At 39.5% G+C, this 20,004-nt stretch overlaps 2 non-coding genes and 1 pseudogene across 2 annotated transcripts; all 3 read left to right on the forward strand.

The window, feature by feature from the left end:
* The first annotated feature begins 5,158 nt into the window (after positions 1–5,158).
* On the forward strand, positions 5,159–7,156 carry LOC122320655. Its single transcript, XR_006245763.1, has one exon. It is a non-coding gene; the product is annotated as a small subunit ribosomal RNA (ribosomal RNA).
* Positions 7,157–7,755: 599 nt separating this feature from the next.
* On the forward strand, positions 7,756–7,935 carry LOC122320653. The gene has a single exon (XR_006245761.1). It is a non-coding gene; the product is annotated as a 5.8S ribosomal RNA (ribosomal RNA).
* A 438-nt stretch (positions 7,936–8,373) lies between these two features.
* Positions 8,374–17,718, forward strand: LOC122320650 (annotated as a pseudogene).
* Positions 17,719–20,004: the final 2,286 nt, after the last annotated feature.

The following is a 20,004-nucleotide window of genomic DNA, read 5'->3' on the forward strand; positions in this document are numbered from 1 at the left end:
TATTTAATAAAATAACGAAATGGAAAGAATATTATAATTATTAAATTTATTTTGATAATTATAATTTTGGATTTTTGGGGAATCCAAAGAAAAAGGTAGCCAAAAAGTACTCGTCATATTATTAGTGACGCATATAAGATCATGTCAAAGTAAAAGAAACAAAGTAATGTTTGAGATTAACTATGAATCCACTTTTACGGTAGCCAAATGTTCCGTCATATTATTAGTGACGCATATAAGATCATGTCAAAGTAAAAGAAACAAAGTAATGTTTGAGATTAACTATGAATCCACTTTTACGGTAGCCAAATGTTCCGTCATATTATTAGTGACGCATATAAGATCATGTCAAAGTAAAAGAAACAAAGTAATGTTTGAGATTAACTATGAATCCACTTTTACGGTAGCCAAATGTTCCGTCATATTATTAGTGACGCATATAAGATCATGTCAAAGTAAAAGAAACAAAGTAATGTTTGAGATTAACTATGAATCCACTTTTACGGTAGCCAAATGTTCCGTCATATTATTAGTGACGCATATAAGATCATGTCAAAGTAAAAGAAACAAAGTAATGTTTGAGATTAACTATGAATCCACTTTTACGGTAGCCAAATGTTCCGTCATATTATTAGTGACGCATATAAGATCATGTCAAAGTAAAAGAAACAAAGTAATGTTTGAGATTAACTATGAATCCACTTTTACGGTAGCCAAATGTTCCGTCATATTATTAGTGACGCATATAAGATCATGTCAAAGTAAAAGAAACAAAGTAATGTTTGAGATTAACTATGAATCCACTTTTACGGTAGCCAAATGTTCCGTCATATTATTAGTGACGCATATAAGATCATGTCAAAGTAAAAGAAACAAAGTAATGTTTGAGATTAACTATGAATCCACTTTTACGGTAGCCAAATGTCCCGTCATATTATTAGTGACGCATATAAGATCATGTCAAAGTAAAAGAAACAAAGTAATGTTTGAGATTAACTATGAATCCACTTTTACGGTAGCCAAATGTCCCGTCATATTATTAGTGACGCATATAAGATCATGTCAAAGTAAAAGAAACAAAGTAATGTTTGAGATTAACTATGAATCCACTTTTACCGTAGCCAAATATTCCGTCATATTATTAGTGACGCATATAAGATCATGTCAAAGTAAAAGAAACAAAGTAATGTTTGAGATTAACTATGAATCCACTTTTACGGTAGCCAAATGTCCCGTCATATTATTAGTGACGCATATAAGATCATGTCAAAGTAAAAGAAACAAAGTAATGTTTGAGATTAACTATGAATCCACTTTTACCGTAGCCAAATGTTCCGTCATATTATTAGTGACGCATATAAGATCATGTCAAAGTAAAAGAAACAAAGTAATGTTTGAGATTAACTATGAATCCACTTTTACGGTAGCCAAATGTTCCGTCATATTATTAGTGACGCATATAAGATCATGTCAAAGTAAAAGAAACAAAGTAATGTTTGAGATTAACTATGAATCCACTTTTACGGTAGCCAAATGTCCCGTCATATTATTAGTGACGCATATAAGATCATGTCAAAGTAAAAGAAACAAAGTAATGTTTGAGATTAACTATGAATCCACTTTTACCGTAGCCAAATATTCCGTCATATTATTAGTGACGCATATAAGATCATGTCAAAGTAAAAGAAACAAAGTAATGTTTGAGATTAACTATGAATCCACTTTTACGGTAGCCAAATGTCCCGTCATATTATTAGTGACGCATATAAGATCATGTCAAAGTAAAAGAAACAAAGTAATGTTTGAGATAACTATATATAAACCTCTTTACGGTAACCAAGAGTCTCGTCACATTAATAATAATAGTTAATGAATGTATAGCCATATAGATGATTGGTGACCGGTAATGAATAAAAAAAAAAACCTATATTTAATATATCTATAAATAATACATATTATTTGCGGAATCGTTCATATAATATTATACTATGATATAATATTATTAAAATAGGTAATTAATTTATTATTACGATATAAGTCACCCTGACTAACAAAAGATTTTTTAAAATACACAATTGAATGGCGGGAGTAACTGTAACTTTTAAAGTGTAGTTCAATGCCTTGTTAATCAATTAGTAATGTTCATCAATAAATTAATCAAATTCCTACTGTCCCGAAGAATTGCTACTGGGATAAAATTAAATTAAACCAACGCGGCTGGTGCTCACACTAAACACTTTTTTTCCATTAAAAATCATTATAGGTAGGCAAGGCAGTTTTGCCGATCAAAGTATTCTTCAAAATATATGAAATTATGATATCCGATATATATATATATATATATATGATATCAATAATATAAATAAATTTACCATATACATATGAAAATCAGTATGAATATCAATTATATGAAGAAATATATATCATATGTATATAAAAAAGTATGAAATATACCTATAAACCTACCTATAAGTGGTTGCCGACTCAAGTATTGTTTAAAACATATGATATGCATATGATTTTGTCAATAATATTAATAAATTAATCATATACATATGAAAATCAGCATAAATATCAATTATATTAAGAAATATATCATATGTATATAAAAAAGTATGAAATATACCTATAAACTCTTAAGTAAATTGAGAAAAAGCCACAGTGTGGGCTCATCTAGTACTGAAAACACCCGATATCTAGATAGGGTGTTCAAAAACTATTATAGGTAGGCAGTGGTTGCCGACCCAAGTATTGTTCAAAACATATGATATGCATATGATTTTGTCAATAATATTAATAAATTAACCATATACATATGAAAATCAGCATAAATATCAATTATATTAAGAAATATAACATATGTATATAAAAAAGTATGAAATATACCTATAAACTCTTAAGTAAATTGAGAAAAAGCCACAGTGTGGGCTCATCTAGTACTGAAAACACCCGATATCTAGATAGGGTGTTCAAAAACTATTATAGGTAGGCAGTGGTTGCCGACCCAAGTATTGTTCAAAACATATGATATGCATATGATTTTGTCAATAATATTAATAAATTAACCATATACATATGAAAATCAACATAAATATCAATTATATTAAGAAATATATCATATGTATATAAAAAAGTATGAAATATACCTATAAACTCTTAAGTAAATTAAGAGAAAGCCACAGTGTGGGCTCATCTAGTACAGAAAACACCCGATATCTAGATAGGGTGTTCAAAAACTATTATAGGTAGGCAGTGGTTGCCGACCCAAGTATTGTTCAAAACATATGATATGCATATGATTTTGTCAATAATATTAATAAATTAACCATATACATATGAAAATCAACATAAATATCAATTATATTAAGAAATATATCATATGTATATAAAAAAGTATGAAATATACCTATAAACTCTTAAGTAAATTAAGAGAAAGCCACAGTGTGGGCTCATCTAGTACAGAAAACACCCGATATCTAGATAGGGTGTTCAAAAACTATTATAGGTAGGCAGTGGTTGCCGACCCAAGTATTGTTCAAAACATATGATATGCATATGATTTTGTCAATAATATTAATAAATTAACCATATACATATGAAAATCAGCATAAATATCAATTATATTAAGAAATATATCATATGTATATAAAAAAGTATGAAATATACCTATAAACTCTTAAGTAAATTAAGAGAAAGCCACAGTGTGGGCTCATCTAGTACAGAAAACACCCGATATCTAGATAGGGTGTTCAAAAACTATTATAGGTAGGCAGTGGTTGCCGACCCAAGTATTGTTCAAAACATATGATATGCATATGATTTTGTCAATAATATAAATAAATTTACCATATACATATGAAAATCAGCATAAATATCAATTATATTAAGAAATATATCATATGTATATAAAAAAGTATGAAATATACCTATAAACTCTTAAGTAAATTAAGAGAAAGCCACAGTGTGGGCTCATCTAGTACAGAAAACACCCGATATCTAGATAGGGTGTTCAAAAACTATTATAGGTAGGCAGTGGTTGCCGACCCAAGTATTGTTCAAAACATATGATATGCATATGATTTTGTCAATAATATAAATAAATTTACCATATACATATGAAAATCAGCATAAATATAAATTATATGAAGAAGTAATTCATATGTATATAAAAAGTACTGAATTCAATATTCTCTTAAGTTATTATAGGAGAATAACTGTAGGGTGGGTGGCAAGCCCAATTGAAAATGCCCGATTTCAAGACATCGATGCAAAAAACTACTATAGGATGGTCAGTGGATGTCCATCTAGAATTGATATAAATCTATGTATATAATATGATTTAGTCAATGTTGACAATATATATTATAATATTATCCGTATAAATTTGTTTCTTTATTCTTTTTGAATACGAGACTTGGCTGAGCGGACTAATATTATTAAAACTCAAGATAATAACGTTGAAACGTGCGCCAAGGTTATATATGTATATATATAATAACAATTGGTTTCCAATTATTATCGTTAATTTTTGGTGGCAGGCTAATATAATGTATATTAAATTAGTACCTGCCTTAAAATCGGACGCACTATATCGTTTGCCGGTATAGTGAGTTCAAATAAAATAATAATATTTTTTAATAATATTATTATTAAATAAATACTTATTTTTCATATGCGCTCGGTTTTATATTATATATCATTCGAGAGTTATATGGAAAAATGTTAAATTTTAAATTTAACATCAAAATACAAATGATTTAATTCAATATTTATATTGATTAAACAAAAATTGCAAATGTGTGGATACATAAATAATTATGTATGTTGAAATAAAATGATATTTTAGAATAAAATATTGTACATATAATAAAATTATAGTAGCAAATATATATTAAATAAAAATTATGTTATAAAATTATACATACATACGTATATTTATATATATGATGTAATGAATAATTCTTATAACATCTAAAACTTGTTATATTAGTGGCGAAACAAGTATAAAACAAAACATAAAAAGAAGGATTACGAATGCTATACAAGTTTTGGCCGTAATCAAATTCAAAAAATAGAATATTAAAATAATAGATCTATAATATTTATATTGCATTATTTCTATTCGAAAATATGAATGAAATATGTAAAGAAAAACATTATTCTGGTTGATCCTGCCAGTAGTTATATGCTTGTCTCAAAGATTAAGCCATGCATGTCTAAGTACACACGAATTAAAAAGTGAAACCGCAAAAGGCTCATTATATCAGTTATGGTTCCTTAGATCGTTAACAGTTACTTGGATAACTGTGGTAATTCTAGAGCTAATACATGCAATTAAAACATGAACCTTTATGGGACATGTGCTTTTATTAGGCTAAAACCAAGCGATCGCAAGATCGTTATATTGGTTGAACTCTAGATAACATGCAGATCGTATGGTCATGTACCGACGACAGATCTTTCAAATGTCTGCCCTATCAACTTTTGATGGTAGTATCTAGGACTACCATGGTTGCAACGGGTAACGGGGAATCAGGGTTCGATTCCGGAGAGGGAGCCTGAGAAACGGCTACCACATCTAAGGAAGGCAGCAGGCGCGTAAATTACCCACTCCCAGCTCGGGGAGGTAGTGACGAAAAATAACAATACAGGACTCATATCCGAGGCCCTGTAATTGGAATGAGTACACTTTAAATCCTTTAACAAGGACCAATTGGAGGGCAAGTCTGGTGCCAGCAGCCGCGGTAATTCCAGCTCCAATAGCGTATATTAAAGTTGTTGCGGTTAAAACGTTCGTAGTTGAACTTGTGCTTCATACGGGTAGTACAACTTACATTTGTGGTTAGTACTATACCTTTATGTATGTAAGCGTATTACCGGTGGAGTTCTTATATGTGATTAAGTACTTGTATTTTTTCATATGTTCCTCCTATTTAAAAACCTGCATTAGTGCTCTTAAACGAGTGTTATTGTGGGCCGGTACAATTACTTTGAACAAATTAGAGTGCTTAAAGCAGGCTTCAAATGCCTGAATATTCTGTGCATGGGATAATGAAATAAGACCTCTGTTCTGCTTTCATTGGTTTTCAGATCAAGAGGTAATGATTAATAGAAGCAGTTTGGGGGCATTAGTATTACGACGCGAGAGGTGAAATTCTTGGACCGTCGTAAGACTAACTTAAGCGAAAGCATTTGCCAAAGATGTTTTCATTAATCAAGAACGAAAGTTAGAGGTTCGAAGGCGATCAGATACCGCCCTAGTTCTAACCATAAACGATGCCAGCTAGCAATTGGGTGTAGCTACTTTTATGGCTCTCTCAGTCGCTTCCCGGGAAACCAAAGCTTTTGGGCTCCGGGGGAAGTATGGTTGCAAAGCTGAAACTTAAAGGAATTGACGGAAGGGCACCACCAGGAGTGGAGCCTGCGGCTTAATTTGACTCAACACGGGAAAACTTACCAGGTCCGAACATAAGTGTGTAAGACAGATTGATAGCTCTTTCTCGAATCTATGGGTGGTGGTGCATGGCCGTTCTTAGTTCGTGGAGTGATTTGTCTGGTTAATTCCGATAACGAACGAGACTCAAATATATTAAATAGATATCTTCAGGATTATGGTGTTGAAGCTTATATAGCCTTCATTCATGGTGGGCAGTAAAATGTTTATTGTGTTTGAATGTGTTTATGTAAGTGGAGCCGTACCTGTTGGTTTGTCCCATTATAAGGACACTAGCTTCTTAAATGGACAAATTGCGTCTAGCAATAATGAGATTGAGCAATAACAGGTCTGTGATGCCCTTAGATGTCCTGGGCTGCACGCGCGCTACAATGAAAGTATCAACGTGTATTTCCTAGACCGAGAGGTCCGGGTAAACCGCTGAACCACTTTCATGCTTGGGATTGTGAACTGAAACTGTTCACATGAACTTGGAATTCCCAGTAAGTGTGAGTCATTAACTCGCATTGATTACGTCCCTGCCCTTTGTACACACCGCCCGTCGCTACTACCGATTGAATTATTTAGTGAGGTCTCCGGACGTGATCACTGTGACGCCTTGCGTGTTACGGTTGTTTCGCAAAAGTTGACCGAACTTGATTATTTAGAGGAAGTAAAAGTCGTAACAAGGTTTCCGTAGGTGAACCTGCGGAAGGATCATTATTGTATATAATATCTTTACCGTAAACAACAATAACTTGTTTTAATTATAAAATATATTTTTATAATATAACAAGATAAAATTGCCAAACAATTATATATTTATAAAAAAAGAAGTTCAATGAAAATTTGGATTAAATTTTTTTATAAATAAAATCAAGCAAACAAGAATAATAATCAAGCAAATTAAATTGTATTATAATATATTCACAAATTTATGTTTATATATTATAATATGAAACTTGCGTGTATATGGACCATAATATACACGCGTTGCGAATATGTATTGTTCATCATAGTTATGGGCATACATTGGCTAATGCAACAACCTAAAATGTTGAATGTTGTACCTGGTTTACTTCAGGTTAATGTTTTATATAAAAAACGCAATATTATATCACATTAAAATTATATGAAATTGTAAATTATCCAAGTAATAAATGGTATAATATTGTTTATATAAAACTAAGACATTTCGCAGCATTTCGTTTTAGGTATAAAAAAAAGATTTATTGAAGGAATTGATATATGCCAGTAAAATGGTGTATTTTTAATTTCTTTCAATAAATTCATATTTGACAAATTGAAATAATAAATATAAAAACTCTAAGCGGTGGATCACTCGGCTCATGGGTCGATGAAGAACGCAGCAAACTGTGCGTCATCGTGTGAACTGCAGGACACATGAACATCGACATTTTGAACGCATATCGCAGTCCATGCTGTTATGGTACTTTAATTAATTTTTTAGTGCTGCTTGGACTACATATGGTTGAGGGTTGTAAGACTATGCTAATTAAGTTGTTTAGAAATTTGGTAATCAAATTTCTAAGCATATGGTATATTATTGGATAAAAATTTTAATTAAATATAATTATTATTTTTATTCATAATATTAAAATATCTATGGAAAACATTATCTCACATTATAAATAATTTGATTGTGAAAAACGAAGAAAAATATTTTCATTTTCAATCATATAATACTGAGGAATGTCTAGCATAAAAAATGTTTGAAATATTTTTCATCTAGAATTGTCTCTTATTAATGATTTAGTAAAATTGAAATCTTTTGTAAATGTTATTGTTCTTCGTTAAATTCGTTTAAAACTCATAACTAAATTAAAACTAATTAACGAAAAAAATTTTTATACGAATTCATTAAATGTTTCTCCATTATATAAATGTAAAGAATATATTGAAAAAAAAAATGTTATATACAACCTCAACTCATATGGGACTACCCCCTGAATTTAAGCATATTAATTAGGGGAGGAAAAGAAACTAACTAGGATTTTCTTAGTAGCGGCGAGCGAAAAGAAATCAGTTCAGCACTAAGTCACTTTGTCTATATGGCAAATGTGAGATGCAGTGTATGGAGCGTCAATATTCTAGTATGAGAAATTAACGATTTAAGTCCTTCTTAAATGAGGCCATTTACCCATAGAGGGTGCCAGGCCCGTATAACGTTAATGATTACTAGATGATGTTTCCAAAGAGTCGTGTTGCTTGATAGTGCAGCACTAAGTGGGTGGTAAACTCCATCTAAAACTAAATATAACCATGAGACCGATAGTAAACAAGTACCGTGAGGGAAAGTTGAAAAGAACTCTGAATAGAGAGTTAAATAGTACGTGAAACTGCTTAGAGGTTAAGCCCGATGAACCTGAATATCCATTATGGAAAATTCATCATTAAAATTGTAATATTTAAACAATATTATGATAATAGTGTGCATTTTTTCCATATAAGGACATTGTAATCTATTAGCATACAAAATTTATCATAAAATATGGCTTATAGTTTATTTAAATTAAAATGCTTGCGTTTTAACACAAAATAAATGTCATTAATTTGATAAAGTGCTGATAGATTTATATGATTACAGTGCGTTAATTTTTCGGAATTATATAATGGCATAATTATCAATGATTTTTGTGTTTATTATATGCACTTGTATGATTAACAATGCGAAAGATTCAGGATACCTTCGGGACCCGTCTTGAAACACGGACCAAGGAGTCTAACATATGTGCAAGTTATTGGGATATAAACCTAATAGCGTAATTAACTTGACTAATAATGGGATTAGTTTTTTAACTATTTATAGTTAATTAACACAATCCCGGGGCGTTCTATATAGTTATGTATAATGATATTTATATTATTTATGCCTCTAACTGGAACGTACCTTGAGCATATATGCTGTGACCCGAAAGATGGTGAACTATACTTGATCAGGTTGAAGTCAGGGGAAACCCTGATGGAAGACCGAAACAGTTCTGACGTGCAAATCGATTGTCAGAATTGAGTATAGGGGCGAAAGACCAATCGAACCATCTAGTAGCTGGTTCCTTCCGAAGTTTCCCTCAGGATAGCTGGTGCATTTTAATATTATATAAAATAATCTTATCTGGTAAAGCGAATGATTAGAGGCCTTAGGGTCGAAACGATCTTAACCTATTCTCAAACTTTAAATGGGTAAGAACCTTAACTTTCTTGATATGAAGTTTAAGGTTATGATATAATGTGCCCAGTGGGCCACTTTTGGTAAGCAGAACTGGCGCTGTGGGATGAACCAAACGTAATGTTACGGTGCCCAAATTAACAACTCATGCAGATACCATGAAAGGCGTTGGTTGCTTAAAACAGCAGGACGGTGATCATGGAAGTCGAAATCCGCTAAGGAGTGTGTAACAACTCACCTGCCGAAGCAACTAGCCCTTAAAATGGATGGCGCTTAAGTTGTATACCTATACATTACCGCTAAAGTAGATGATTTATATTACTTGTAATATAAATTTTGAAACTTTAGTGAGTAGGAAGGTACAATGGTATGCGTAGAAGTGTTTGGCGTAAGCCTGCATGGAGCTGCCATTGGTACAGATCTTGGTGGTAGTAGCAAATAATCGAATGAGACCTTGGAGGACTGAAGTGGAGAAGGGTTTCGTGTGAACAGTGGTTGATCACGAGTTAGTCGGTCCTAAGTTCAAGGCGAAAGCCGAAAATTTTCAAGTAAAAAACTAATGACTAAATAAATATATATACAAGCCAAAAATAATATACTTGAATAATTTTGAACGAAAGGGAATACGGTTCCAATTCCGTAACCTGTTGAGTATCCGTTTGTTATTAAATATGGGCCTCGTGCTCATCCTGGCAACAGGAACGACCATAAAGAAGCCGTCGAGAGATATCGGAAGAGTTTTCTTTTCTGTTTTATAGCCGTACTACCATGGAAGTCTTTCGCAGAGAGATATGGTAGATGGGCTAGAAGAGCATGACATATACTGTTGTGTCGATATTTTCTCCTCGGACCTTGAAAATTTATGGTGGGGACACGCAAACTTCTCAACAGGCCGTACCAATATCCGCAGCTGGTCTCCAAGGTGAAGAGTCTCTAGTCGATAGAATAATGTAGGTAAGGGAAGTCGGCAAATTAGATCCGTAACTTCGGGATAAGGATTGGCTCTGAAGATTGAGATAGTCGGGCTTGATTGGGAAACAATAACATGGTTTATGTGCTCGTTCTGGGTAAATAGAGTGTCTATCATTTATGGTGGTTACTTGTTCCCCGGATAGTTTAGTTACGTAGCCAATTGTGGAACTTTCTTGCTAAAATTTTTAAGAATACTAATTGGCTCAAACCGATTAGTTCTTATTAATTATAACGATTATCAATTAACAATCAATTCAGAACTGGCACGGACTTGGGGAATCCGACTGTCTAATTAAAACAAAGCATTGTGATGGCCCTAGCGGGTGTTGACACAATGTGATTTCTGCCCAGTGCTCTGAATGTCAAAGTGAAGAAATTCAAGTAAGCGCGGGTCAACGGCGGGAGTAACTATGACTCTCTTAAGGTAGCCAAATGCCTCGTCATCTAATTAGTGACGCGCATGAATGGATTAACGACGGACGTGTGTTTTCGACGTGCTCCATTAACTTGTGAATAACTTTTGATTCCGTGCGAATTAATTGCTAATTTTTAGCTTAAAATTCGCGGATTCGCCTAGCGATTAAAATCGTGTAATTTTCCGGTCGGAAAAGTGCGGTTTTCCTCGCGAAAACATCGTGTGAAAGTTTGCAAACAACAGCACGTGTTGGAAATTTTCCGCTGCAGCTTGTGTGTGTGGGTGAGTAGAGCACAGCTTATTCTCCCCTACTCCCAATGGAGGGCGCGCTCTCTGAGAGCGAGCTGTCGGCGAGCAGTCGGGCCAGCAGTCGGCCCAGTAGTGCTGCGAGTACGGCGAGGCGTCGGCGCGGAAAGAGAGGGAAGGCGACGACGAGCGCGGTGCCGAAACCGACGCAGCCGAAGCTGTTGGCGCTTGACGTCAACGAGCCTCTGCCGGCGCCGGTAGGTGTGTTGGAGGAGAGCCCATTCTCCTCTCTCGAGGTGGCGTTGGCCTCAGCCTCTGCCGCTGCCGCTGGCGTCGCTGCCCTTTCCGCTGCTTCCCCCGCTGCCGCCTCCGCTGCTGCTCCCGCTGCTTCCCCTGCTGCTGCTCCCGCTGCTTCCCCTGCTGCTGCCCCCGCTGCTGCCCCTGCCGCTGCCCCCGCTGCTGCCCCCGCTGTCGCCAGGGATTCTGGTGGAGCCGCAGCTGCCCCCCCTGTCCCCGTCTCCCCTCCCGTCGTCGCGTCCGTCCATGGTACGGTGGCCGAGCTGGCCAAGATCAAGGACGGATTCTTGGAAGAGGTTGTTGCGTCGAATTTATCGACCAAGCAGGCCTGCGCCATGATGCGGTGCCTGAACAGGTATGAGGGCCTGGTGCTTGCGCTCTCGGCGCGGAATGCAGCCTTGGAGGCTCTCCGCGACCAGCAGCGAATGCCGCCGCCGCCGCCCCCGAAGTCCGTCATGGCGCAGGCTGTGGTCCCCATGCCACCTGCTGGGTATGCAGCCGCATATCCCAGCCTGCCAGCGCCTCAAGCTGCTCCGGTGCCTGCCCCGCGGAAGCCACGCGAGACGTGGTCCGCCGTTGTGGTGAGCAAGGACCCGACAGTGAGCGGAAAAGAGGTTGCAGAAAAGGTGCGCAGGGAGATCGCCCCTTCGCTTGGCGTACGTCTGCATGAGGTGAGAGGGCTTGCGCGTGGCGGTGCCATCATCCGCACCCCCTCATCAGGCGAAATTCGCAAGGTTGTCGCAAACAAGAAGTTTGCAGAAGTTGGCCTGGAGATCAAGCAGAGCCCGGCGCAGCGACCCAAGGTGGTCGTTAGCAACGTCGACACTGCGACGAAGCCAGCTGACTTTATGAAGGACCTCTACAGGAACAACTTCGCGGAAGTAATGGATGTGGCCTCCTTTGAAAAGGCGGTACATCTCGAGAAGCCATGGTCTGCGGCTGACGGCGCCACAGTCAATGTGACGCTCGATGTCAACGCCGTGGCCCTTGAGGTGCTGGATGGTGCAAAGGCGTACATCGGCTGGTTCGCGTATAACTGCCGAGCCTTGGTGCGCACGTACGCCTGCCACAGGTGCGTCGGATTCGACCACAAGGTCGCCCAGTGCCGGTACAAGGAGAACGTGTGCCGCCAGTGCGGACAGAACGGCCACAGTGCGCGGAGTTGCACGAACCCGGTGGACTGCCGGAACTGCCGCTTCAAGGGGTATGCCTCGGGACACAATATGTTGTCCCCAAGCTGCCCAGTGTATGCGGCTGTGCTGGCGAGGGTGAATGCTAGACACTAATGTTTAGCATCATCCAGGCAAACTGTGGCCGAGGCCGAGCTGCGACGGTCGAGCTCGGAGTCCGATTGAGGGAATCTGGATTTCTGTTCGCACTTTTGCAGGAGCCATATCCAGACGTCGGGAGGATGGATGTGCTGCCTGAAGGAATGAGGATCTTCGCCGATCGGCGAGGGAAGGCAGCCATCCTAGTGGATCACCAGGATGTCATCTGTATGCCAGTGGAGCCCCTCACCACCGACCACGGCGTATGCGTGAGCGTTAAAGGGAGTTTTGGCTCAATCTTCCTTTGCTCCGTATATTGCCAATTCGACGCCGACCTAGACCCGTATCTCAGATACATGGATGCGGTCCTGCTGCAGGCCAGCAGAACGCCGTGCATCATGGGACTTGATGCGAATGCAGTATCCCCCATGTGGTTTAGCAAACTCTCTCGGCAGACCGAGGGGCAAGCTAACCGCACCCGGGGTGAACTGCTGTCTGAGTGGATGCTGGAGAAAGGAGTCGTCGCTCTTAACCAGCACAGTGAGGTGTTCACGTTCGATAGCGGCAGAGCCCGCAGTGATATCGACGTGACGATCGCCAACGAAGCAGCATCTATGTGGGCCACATATGAGTGGAGAGTGGGCGAGTGGGAGTTAAGTGATCACAACAGGATTACTGTTGTTGCCACACCAACTACCACGCGCGCAGTTGAGAGCATAGCTCCTGTGCCGTCCTGGAACTTCTCCACTGCTCGCTGGCGATTGTTCGAAGAGGAATTGGTGAGCCGGGCAGCCGGACTTTCGGAAGACTTCTCTGAATCGCCGTTGGACCAGCAAGTTTCTGCCCTGCGGCAAGTGGTGCACGAGGCGTGCGACCTTGCGCTGGGTAGGAAGACGCCGAGATCGCCTAGGAGGAGAGCACGTTGGTGGACCGCCGACCTCAGCTCTGCGCGCCGCGAAGTCAGAAGACTTCGGCGCAGGCTCCAGGACGCCCGCCGACGGGGCGACGTCGAAAGGACTGAGCTGCTTGTGGTCGAACTGAGGATCGCCTCAGCCGGCTACAAGAAGCTCATTCTGAAGGCGAAGGAGGACAGCTGGAGAAACTTCGTGGGAGAGAACGCAGACGATCCATGGGGGCGCGTCTACAAGATTTGCCGCGGTCGTAACAAACGCTCGGAGATTGGGTGTCTTCGCGTAAACGGCGAGCTGGTCACCGATTGGGGTGACTGTGCGCGAGTGCTCCTCCGTAACTTTTTCCCAGTTGCGGAGTCAGATGCACCGATTGCCTACGCGGAGACAGTCCCACCGGCGCTCGATGAATTCGAGGTTGACGCTTGTGTCGCCAGGTTGAAGAGCAGACGCTCGCCTGGCATGGACGGCATCAACGGCACGATCTGCAAGGCGGTCTGGCGCGCCATACCTCAATACCTCACGAGGCTATTTTCCCGGTGTATCCGGTCGGGGTACTTTCCCAGCGAGTGGAAGTGTCCACGCGTAGTGGCGCTACTCAAGGGACCCGACAAGGACAAGTGCGAGCCATCCTCGTACAGGGGAATCTGTCTGCTGCCCGTTTTCGGCAAGGTGCTTGAGGGAATCATGGTGAATCGCGTTAGAGAAGTTCTTCCGGAAGGCTGCAGATGGCAGTTTGGATTTCGCCGAGGACGATGTGTGGAGGAAGGTTGGAGACACGTAAAGAGCAGTGTCGCCGCCAGCACGGCGCGATACGTGCTTGGACTTTTCGTGGACTTCAAAGGAGCTTTCGACAACGTCGAATGGTGCGCTGCACTGCGCCGATTGGCCGAGTTGGGATGCCGGGAAATGAGCTTGTGGCGAAGCTTCTTCTCCGGCCGAAGAGCAGTGATCCGAAGCAGTGTTGGTACCGTGGACGTACCAGTCACTAGAGGTTGCCCGCAGGGGTCAATCAGTGGCCCATTTATTTGGGATCTACTGATGGATGTACTGCTACAGCGCCTTGAGCCGTACTGCGCACTCAGCGCGTACGCGGATGACCTGCTTCTTCTCATCGAGGGAAACTCCCGACTCGCGCTTGAAGAAAAAGGAGCGCAACTAATGTCCATTGTTGAAACGTGGGGAGCAGAAATTGGTGTAACCGTTTCCACCAGCAAGACGGTGGTTATGCTGCTGAAGGGCAACATGGCGCGTACGCCATTGGTAAGATTTGCGGGAGCAAGCTTGCCGTATGTCCGCAGCTGCCGGTACCTTGGCATCAAAGTCAGTGAGCGCATGAGCTTCATGGTGCACATCACCTCGCTCAGAATGCGGATCACGGGAGTTGTTGGAGCATTGGCGCGTGTGCTTCGAGCCGACTGGGGCCTCAGTCCTCGAGCCAAGCGGACCATATATGCCGGACTCTTAGCACCCTGTGTGCTCTTTGGTGCCTCGGTATGGTATGTCAGTACGACGAGGCAAATAGTGGCCAGGAGGCGACTTATTGCCTGCCAAAGGCTGATCCTACTAGGAAGTCTTCCGGTATGCCGAACAGTGTCTTCCCTGGCACTGCAGGTTCTTGCTGGAGCTCCCCCGCTTGACTTAGCAGCAATGAAAATTGCTGTTAAGTTCAAGCTGAAGCGTGGATACCCGTTGGAGGAATACGACTGGCTCTACGGCGAAGACCTTTCAGGTCTAAGCTGGAAGCAGAGAATGGAGCGGATTGACGAGTGTCTATTGCGTGATTGGCAGGACAGATGGGATGATGTGGACTCCCCAGGACGGGTGACCCACAATTTCATCCCCAATGTCAGCCTCGTCCATCGAAATCCCAATTTTGGGTTTTCGATGCGCATGGGATTCCTGCTTACAGGGCACGGGTCGTTGAACGCATTTCTGCATAGCAGAGCTCTTAGCGATACCGCCGCATGCTCATGTGGCGATCCTAACGAGGATTGGGAGCACATCCTTTGTGCTTGCCCCCACTATGCAGATTTGCGCGACCTCAATGGACTTGGTGTGCAGCGCGTTGGCGAAACCTGGACATTTGGACGGATTCTGGAGGACGAGGACAGGACTCGGAGGCTGAAGGAGTTTGCTGAGGAAGTTTTCACCAGGAGAGGGAGGAACTCATAGTTCCTTTTTTTGCTCACGCCGTGTGGTTAGCGGAGAAGAATACTGCCACAGCCCACCATTGCTTGTCGTAGGAGGCGACTAATATGGCATGGGCACTCTATCCGGGCTTGTCGGAGCCAAAAGGGAGGGTCCACCGAACCCTGCATTTCGGTACCACGGGTTGAGCAGTGCCTTCCAAGGCTGCTCATTGAGGTCGGCCCCCTTGTGGGAGTATCGTGGTGGCTGTGGTTGATACCTATATCGCGGGTAGAACTTTCAAGTTCGACGAAGAGTTGCGTATATACGACTCGGGTGCTGTGACCCTAAGATCAGAAGAGATTTTAGATAGATCTCGCTCCTCAGCAAGGGGGAGTGTTTGCCCGACAAGCACACACTCGAATTGCTACCGGGATAGTTGCTACGTACATAGCTGTAGCTTCTATTTTGGGGCGTTGGTCTGGCGCTTAATCTAGACACATGCACTATATACATGGGTATATAAGAGTGTCGTGGCTGTACTCCCTTCAATGTGGAACACGCCACGTTAAATAAAACTCGGAGGGATCCGATCCACACCACCTGTCCCTATCTACTATCTAGCGAAACCACAGCCAAGGGAACGGGCTTGGAATAATTAGCGGGGAAAGAAGACCCTTTTGAGCTTGACTCTAATCTGGCAGTGTAAGGAGACATAAGAGGTGTAGAATAAGTGGGAGATATTAGGCTTCGGTTTGATATCGCCAATGAAATACCACTACTCTTATTGTTTCCTTACTTACTTGATTAAATGGAACGTGTATCATTTCCTAGCCATTATACGGATATATTTATTATATCTTATGGTATTGGGTTTTGATGCAAGCTTCTTGATCAAAGTATCACGAGTTTGTTATATAATCGCAAACAAATTCTTTAATAAAACGATGCATTTATGTATTTTTGATTTGAAAATTTGGTATAACTCCAATTACTCAGGTATGATCCAATTCAAGGACATTGCCAGGTAGGGAGTTTGACTGGGGCGGTACATCTCTCAAATAATAACGGAGGTGTCCCAAGGCCAGCTCAGTGCGGACAGAAACCACACATAGAGCAAAAGGGCAAATGCTGACTTGATCTCGGTGTTCAGTACACACAGGGACAGCAAAAGCTCGGCCTATCGATCCTTTTGGTTTAAAGAGTTTTTAACAAGAGGTGTCAGAAAAGTTACCATAGGGATAACTGGCTTGTGGCGGCCAAGCGTTCATAGCGACGTCGCTTTTTGATCCTTCGATGTCGGCTCTTCCTATCATTGTGAAGCAAAATTCACCAAGCGTTGGATTGTTCACCCATGCAAGGGAACGTGAGCTGGGTTTAGACCGTCGTGAGACAGGTTAGTTTTACCCTACTAATGACAAAACGTTGTTGCGACAGCATTCCTGCGTAGTACGAGAGGAACCGCAGGTACGGACCAATGGCACAATACTTGTTCGAGCGAACAGTGGTATGACGCTACGTCCGTTGGATTATGCCTGAACGCCTCTAAGGTCGTATCCGTGCTGGACTGCAATGATAAATAAGGGGCAATTTGCATTGTATGGCTTCTAAACCATTTAAAGTTTATAATTCATTTTATAAACGACAATGGATGTGATGCCAATGTAATTTGTAACATAGTAAATTGGGAGGATCTTCGATCACCTGATGCCGCGCTAGTTACATATAAAAACATTATTTAATACAATGACAAAGCCTAGAATCAATTGTAAACGACTTTTGTAACAGGCAAGGTGTTGTAAGTGGTTGAGCAGCTGCCATACTGCGATCCACTGAAGCTTATCCTTTGCTTGATGATTCGATATTTAATAAAATAACGAAATGGAAAGAATATTATAATTATTAAATTTATTTTGATAATTATAATTTTGGATTTTTTGGGGAATCCAAAGAAAAAGGTAGCCAAAAAGTACTCGTCATATTATTAGTGACGCATATAAGATCATGTCAAAGTAAAAGAAACAAAGTAATGTTTGAGATTAACTATGAATCCACTTTTACGGTAGCCAAATGTTCCGTCATATTATTAGTGACGCATATAAGATCATGTCAAAGTAAAAGAAACAAAGTAATGTTTGAGATTAACTATGAATCCACTTTTACGGTAGCCAAATGTCCCGTCATATTATTAGTGACGCATATAAGATCATGTCAAAGTAAAAGAAACAAAGTAATGTTTGAGATTAACTATGAATCCACTTTTACGTAGCCAAATATTCCGTCATATTATTAGTGACGCATATAAGATCATGTCAAAGTAAAAGAAACAAAGTAATGTTTGAGATTAACTATGAATCCACTTTTACGGTAGCCAATGTTCCGTCATTTATTAGTGACGCATATAAGATCATGTCAAAGTAAAAGAAACAAAGTAATGTTTGAGATTAACTATGAATCCACTTTTACGGTAGCCAAATGTTCCGTCATATTATTAGTGACGCATATAAGATCATGTCAAAGTAAAAGAAACAAAGTAATGTTTGAGATTAACTATGAATCCACTTTTACGGTAGCCAAATGTTCCGTCATATTATTAGTGACGCATATAAGATCATGTCAAAGTAAAAGAAACAAAGTAATGTTTGAGATTAACTATGAATCCACTTTTACGGTAGCCAAATGTTCCGTCATATTATTAGTGACGCATATAAGATCATGTCAAAGTAAAAGAAACAAAGTAATGTTTGAGATTAACTATGAATCCACTTTTACGGTAGCCAAATGTCCCGTCATATTATTAGTGACGCATATAAGATCATGTCAAAGTAAAAGAAACAAAGTAATGTTTGAGATTAACTATGAATCCACTTTTACCGTAGCCAAATATTCCGTCATATTATTAGTGACGCATATAAGATCATGTCAAAGTAAAAGAAACAAAGTAATGTTTGAGATTAACTATGAATCCACTTTTACGGTAGCCAAATGTTCCGTCATATTATTAGTGACGCATATAAGATCATGTCAAAGTAAAAGAAACAAAGTAATGTTTGAGATTAACTATGAATCCACTTTTACGGTAGCCAAATGTTCCGTCATATTATTAGTGACGCATATAAGATCATGTCAAAGTAAAAGAAACAAAGTAATGTTTGAGATTAACTATGAATCCACTTTTACGGTAGCCAAATGTTCCGTCATATTATTAGTGACGCATATAAGATCATGTCAAAGTAAAAGAAACAAAGTAATGTTTGAGATTAACTATGAATCCACTTTTACGGTAGCCAAATGTTCCGTCATATTATTAGTGACGCATATAAGATCATGTCAAAGTAAAAGAAACAAAGTAATGTTTGAGATTAACTATGAATCCACTTTTACGGTAGCCAAATGTCCCGTCATATTATTAGTGACGCATATAAGATCATGTCAAAGTAAAAGAAACAAAGTAATGTTTGAGATTAACTATGAATCCACTTTTACGGTAGCCAAATGTCCCGTCATATTATTAGTGACGCATATAAGATCATGTCAAAGTAAAAGAAACAAAGTAATGTTTGAGATTAACTATGAATCCACTTTTACCGTAGCCAAATATTCCGTCATATTATTAGTGACGCATATAAGATCATGTCAAAGTAAAAGAAACAAAGTAATGTTTGAGATTAACTATGAATCCACTTTTACGGTAGCCAAATGTCCCGTCATATTATTAGTGACGCATATAAGATCATGTCAAAGTAAAAGAAACAAAGTAATGTTTGAGATTAACTATGAATCCACTTTTACCGTAGCCAAATGTTCCGTCATATTATTAGTGACGCATATAAGATCATGTCAAAGTAAAAGAAACAAAGTAATGTTTGAGATTAACTATGAATCCACTTTTACGGTAGCCAAATGTTCCGTCATATTATTAGTGACGCATATAAGATCATGTCAAAGTAAAAGAAACAAAGTAATGTTTGAGATTAACTATGAATCCACTTTTACGGTAGCCAAATGTCCCGTCATATTATTAGTGACGCATATAAGATCATGTCAAAGTAAAAGAAACAAAGTAATGTTTGAGATTAACTATGAATCCACTTTTACCGTAGCCAAATATTCCGTCATATTATTAGTGACGCATATAAGATCATGTC

Source organism: Drosophila ficusphila, unplaced genomic scaffold (genome assembly GCF_018152265.1).
Source record: "Drosophila ficusphila isolate 14025-0441.05 unplaced genomic scaffold, ASM1815226v1 contig_707, whole genome shotgun sequence".
NCBI classification, from domain to species: domain Eukaryota; kingdom Metazoa; phylum Arthropoda; class Insecta; order Diptera; family Drosophilidae; genus Drosophila; species Drosophila ficusphila.